Below are 6,169 nucleotides of genomic sequence, written 5' to 3' on the forward strand. Positions count from 1 at the left end.
CTCCTCGGAGCTAGAGCACTGAAGCATTGGGCTCTCTACCCGGGCGGAAGAAGCCGCCGGAGAGAGAGCGCTGGATCTCCCAGGACAGGAAGGAGATAAGGTCCTCGGACCCGTCTCCAACCCTTGTGAGAGATCCTTTTGCGATCCCCAGGAATGCATTCTCCGTGCTGCCTCGGCAACAGCGGGTCCTGCACCCTGAGGATCGCGAGCCTGACCACTCTCCTCGAAGAGTGACAGACGGGAGCGGAGCATGCGAAGCGGAAGCATCTCACAATGCTGGCAGTCAGCCCCCTCGAAGGCTGACACCGCATGCTCCACTCCCAAACACATTACACACAGCTCGTGTGTGTCCCCACCCGTTAAATAACGCGGGCAGGGAGAAGCACACAGCCTGTATAATTGTTTCGCCATATTCCTAAGATATATATATATATATAAATCACAGACAACAGTAAATAGACAGACAGTCAGTACACAGATTTGTTTGCTGAGGCAAAAAAGCTGAAGTGCCGGTTTCACCGGATTCGCTTTTGTATCTTCCTAATCATGACGTCACCCGCACGTGGCGCTCATTCATTCATTCCTTTGGACTAAGTTGAAACAGCTGCTTCAGATACGTTCACGCTGTAGGCGTTCCCAAAGCGTCATCGACGCATCGCGAGTTCCCTCGAAAGGGAACCTCGTCTTATATTCGGTACATACGGTATTTGAAGGCTGAGCAGCGAGCTCATTGGCTACTGATACAGCAGGAACCAATCAGATGTGCCTTAGAATCACATTATTATCTATAAGCAGATTGAGTTAAAGGACCGATCAGCCTGCGCCATCTAGAGTTCTCTTACGAGAGATACTCTCGTACTGCGTTGTCGTAGCAACGCATTGGGGAAAATCCTTTTCCACGAGAATATTGAAGCAAAAAATTATCCTTAATTTTGTATCAATGTAAAGCGCATTGTCACAGCATACAGACCTAGGCGAGACAGCTCGCGCGTCTATTGGCTGCTGTGCGGCAAATGCTTAAGCCAATGGAGCTAGCCCTTGAGTGACGTCACACCCAATGAGGGCGCTTCGCGCTCTCCTGCGTCACGTCCCGCCGAAACGGGCGTGGCTTAGGGCTATATACTTCGCTCACAGGCTTATGAACTCTGATTTTTAATCCTTCAGCGAAGACACCTCATCGCTGATCCGAGTTGGAAGCTGCGCCGTCGAGAGAGCACATCAGCGGGAGAGACGTGAAGCTGCTGGCACCGCCGCCTTCTTCGCCTTCCAGCTGCGCGTTCCGCCGCTTATATCCTTTCACTTGCAAACTAAACTGTATTTGTGTGTGTGTGAGTTCGCCGGCGCGACTCACACTTTGTATCTAAAAGAGCAGCGTCTTTTTCAAGATGCCTGCCTGCATACTGCCCGCTGCAGTGCCGCGCCGTAAGAAGCGCCATGCTCAGCGGATCCCGGAACCTCCCTCCACCACGAGGAGCTCGCCGCTGCGGCCGCCAGCTTCTCCGCCCGCTTCGCTGGACTCTCTGACTGACGGACAAAGGCCGCTATATGCCGCCGCGTCAGTCATAGACGAGGAAAGTGAAGCCGCGTCTGTGGAGGACGACTGCTGTTCTCTCCTCGCTTCGGGTAGCGAGGGATGGGCGAGCTCCGAGGATCTCCCCACCCCCGTCGCTCGCGAGCGTCGAAGAAGAAAGGCCAGCATCGCTCACGCAGGCCGTCGCGAAGCCTCGGCCTCGAGTGATCAGCGCCCGTGGAGCCTGCGCTTACTGGCTGGATGGCTGCTTTCTGCAGGAGGATGTACGTTACCGTCCTCACGACTCGCGCTTTTTTTCTTGAGTTTCACGAAGAAGTTGCAGAGTCCGGGAAAGTCCCATTTCGACCAGGTTGCGTACTGCTGCTTCAGTTTTGAGCAGTCGCCGCAAAGCGACGGTGTTCAAATCCCGCTGCGGCCGGATTTTCACCAAAACTTTTCGCTCGCACGGTCCCAACACACGCGACCGTGCCAGTGTATTCTGCAGTCACCAAACCGGCATCAAGGCCCGTTTGCCTGCACACAAAACGCCGTTTTCACGACGTCCCAGGTAAATCTAAAAATGTATTTTCTGGTGTCCCGGCCACGGCCGATGGTGTTTTGTGTGTAACTGTAATGCCCACGACTCAGTGCTCATTCGTACACACAAGCACAGCCCTACACAATACAGGGCTTGCACACATAAATCGACTCATGTCGATTGTGCATCACATGTAAGTTAGTGAACGTGCCCGCTTTTCAGTGCCCACAATCACTACACACTGCATGTCCCACGGTTTCTGTAAAAACGAAACGAACGCACGGTCAGTCAGTTCTGATAGACGGTACTCTCTGTGCTACGTGGTGCCACGGCCGATGGTGTAACAAGTGTGACTGTAATGCCCACTACTCAGTGCCCATTCGTACACACAAGCACAGCCCTACACAATACAGGGCTTGCGCACTTAATATCGACTCATGTCGATTGTGCATCATATGTAGTGAGCGTGCCCGCTTTCAGTGCCCACAATCACTACAGGCTACATGTCACACGGTTTCTGTAAAACAAAACCGATGCACGATCAGTCAGTTCTAATAGACAGTACTACCAGTGCTATAAATGTACCCGCGTTCACGCACCTACATTTATTCACAGACATGCCGAGCCCTACGGGACTCGCCCCGCTCGGTGAAGCGCGCCCCCAAACGCGGCAATGGCGTCCATGTTACAGCACACGGCTCTCATGTCGCCGCCATTTCGCGACAGGGCCCGGTTTTTCAACCCGTGCACAAGCATTACAGTTCCATTGGAACTCGTCCAGCCCTCCCCCTCCCAGATAACCACCGTAGAGGGGTCGAGCGCGGACATTCTGCCTGCTGTCATCGGCGCGGTCCCCGCCTCAGATGTTACGAGCATGGCGCTTGAACGAAACCTGTGTGCAGGCGCTCCGCTCCGGCGAGCTATGCTATAAAGGTGGTAAACGTGCCCGGTCCCCAGTGCCCGCGTTCCCACACAAGCATCACGGTTCCTACGGAGCCCGTCCAGCCCTCCCTCTCCCGCCTAAATGCTGTCGAGTGGTCGAGCGCGGACATTCTGCCCGCTGTCATCAGCGTGGCCCCGGCCTCAGATGTTGCAAGCGAGACATTTCTGTCGCAGCTCGCGAAAGCCGCTGTATCGCGAGTCGATCAGAGCGCGCTTTTCACTCAGCCCCTAGCTACACGTGCAGATGCATGGGAAAAGCTTCCCGGGGTTTCAAAATGGGTGATAAACATCATAAAAGAAGGCTATTCGCTGCAGTTTCGCAGACGCCCTCGCCGCCACGCGGCGCGCGTCGAGACTTCGGTAGATTCGAATGTAGCACACCTACTTCGAGCCGAAATTCAGAAACTTCTGAGAAAAAGGGCTATCGAACCTTTATCTCAGGCTCAGAGCGAAGGGGGGCTATACAGCAGATACTTCCTGGTACCCCAAAAAGACCCATACTAGATCTGAGGCAGCTGAACAGTGCGCTTGTGAAACGCCAGTTCAGAATGCTAACGACCAGAAAAATCCTCGCGCATGTTCGCCAAGGAGACTGGTTCGTGTCAGTAGATCTAAAGGACGCGTATTTTACAAATACAGATTGCGTCACGTCACTGGCGATTTTTGAGATTCGCCTTCGAGGGCCAGGCATACCAGTACAAAGTCCTGCCGTTCGGCTTGTCTCTAGCACCCCGTACATTTACGAAGTGCATGGACGCAGCACTCGCTCCCCTCAAAACTGCAGGGTGTTCGAGTGCTGAACTATTTGGACGATTGGCTCATTCTAGCCCAATCTCATTTAGAGATAGTGGCGCACAGAGCCCTGCTGCTGAGTCACCTCGAGAATCTCGGTCTCACAGTAAACTGGGAAAAGAGTTCGCTATCCCCAGACAGAATATTTCTTTTCTGGGACTGGAACTGAACTCGCTGTCAATGACAGCGCAGCTGTCACAACAGCGCGCGCTGCGCATTCAGCGCACAGTCAGCTCATTCCGCTGCGGCGCTGTTCTCCCTCTAAAGAGCTTTCAAAAATGCTAGGTCTGATGGCCTCAGCATCAGCAGTACTGCATCTAGTCCTGCTACGCATGCGCCTGCTGCAGATATGGCTCAAAGGGAGGGTGCCCTGCAAAGCATGGGCCACCGGTCGGCTTCGCCTCAAGGTCAATCAAGCTTGCGTTGCAGCTTTGAAACCTTGGAAGTCAAAAGACTGGTATCTGGCAGGTGTAAGCCTAGGGACTTCCTCGAGTCTGAGGGTGGTGTCTACGGACGCATCCAACGCAGGATGGGGAGCGCTGCTCGAGGGCAGACCGCTGTTTGGCCTTTGGTCAGAGCGAGAGAAGCTCTTCCACATAAACTGCCTCGAGATGTTAGCAGTGTGCAAAGCACTCACTCACTTTCGTCCCCTGATTATGGGCTGCCATGTACTGATACGTTCAGACAGCATGTCAGTGGTGTCATACATAAATCGCCAGGGCGGCCTCAGGTCCCTGTCATTATACAGGCTGACCAAACGCCTTCTGGTATGGGCGCGCTGCAACCTCCTTTCACTAAGGGTGGCGCACGTGCCGGGGCACCTGAATGTTGGACCAGATGTACTGTCCAGGAACCGCGTTCCAGCAGGAGAATGGTCGTTACACCCACACATAGTACAACTGTTGTGGAAGAAATTCGGCAGAGCGGAAGTAGACCTCTTTGCGTCTCCAGAAAACGCTCACTGTCCAGAATTTTACTAAAAAAGCAGGGACGCACTGGCTCATCAGTGGCCGCGCCGTCCCCCCCCCCTGTTTTTCCCCCTGTCTCCCTCCTGACCCAAGTGGTGGAGAGGATCAGGGAGGAAGGATGCTCAGTGCTGCTGATAGCACAGCTGTGGTTGAATCAACCCTGGTTCCCAGCTGTGATGCAGTTAGCCAGCAGTTTTGTCCTTCTTACAAGAGCTGTTGGATAACGGGAGATCCCCTTCCACGCTCAAAGTATATGTGGCGGCTATAGCGGCTTTTTCTGAAACCGCACACGGCCAGTCCATAGGAAGGAACGATTTAGTCATTCGGTTCCTTAACCCTCTGGAGTCTAAGGTGTTTTTGGGGTCCTTGAGATGGTTTGATATGCCCTGATATTTGTATTTTTTTCAGTAGCTTATAAACATATTAATGGCAAAGGTGTAATTACACTCTATTTAGCACGAACATGACTATCATAATATGTGAGCAACATGTATGTACATGTTTGCATTTTTGAGAGAATATTATTTATGCGTGGTTATTCCAAAAACTCAAACTTAAATGTTCTGATATAAGACCACAAACGACCAACTTCACATATTCCCACAATACTTTTGACTAATGGATCTTGTCGGCTAGAGTATTTACTTCAAAATTATCTGAAAATCATCCGGGCTAATCGTTCACATTAAACAATAGATTGATTTAAATTTTGTAAGACACTTTTTGTTTGGAAAGGCAATATGCAGGGGGGCGTGAATGATCCAACAAGGTCATGAATAATGTCCTCATTCACACCTGGAGGAGACAAAGAAGAGCTGCTAATGCTGCATACTAATGAGCCTAGGTGTCACTGAGCCACACAGAATGCAAAGAATGCAAAGACAACACACACACACATATATACATACATACATACACACACACACATATATATATATATATATATATATATATATATATATATATATATATATATACATACATACATACACACACATATATATATTACTACAGAATTGGTTCAGAGTTGGAAACATCTTGAAAAAAAAGTGTATTTTTCCACAAACTGTGTAGGCCTATGCTTGCAAATTGTATAATATCCAAGGTAAACATTTCTAGTAATTGTGCAGTTAATTCTCATTTGTATTTTCAGAAAGTTTTGGATTATGAAGGCTATCCTCTCCCCAAATTTGTCACTAATAAAACACAAAAATAATTTAAAGAGAAGGCTTATATTGACCTTTTAAGATTTTGTTTGCACCTTGGAAATTAGGTTTTGATGTGGCAGTACAAACTTTATAATCTATCCTAAACGGAATGTTGTCTTTCATATTTCGTCTGTAACGTCGTCTTTTATAATATAGCTTATATTAGGGCATAAATGTTAATTTGCAGTTTAAAATGTTGCTTAAAGACATT

The sequence above is a fragment of the Phoxinus phoxinus genome (genome assembly GCF_949152265.1).
Source record: "Phoxinus phoxinus genome assembly, chromosome: 10".
In the NCBI taxonomy this organism is placed as follows: Eukaryota; Metazoa; Chordata; class Actinopteri; order Cypriniformes; family Leuciscidae; genus Phoxinus; species Phoxinus phoxinus.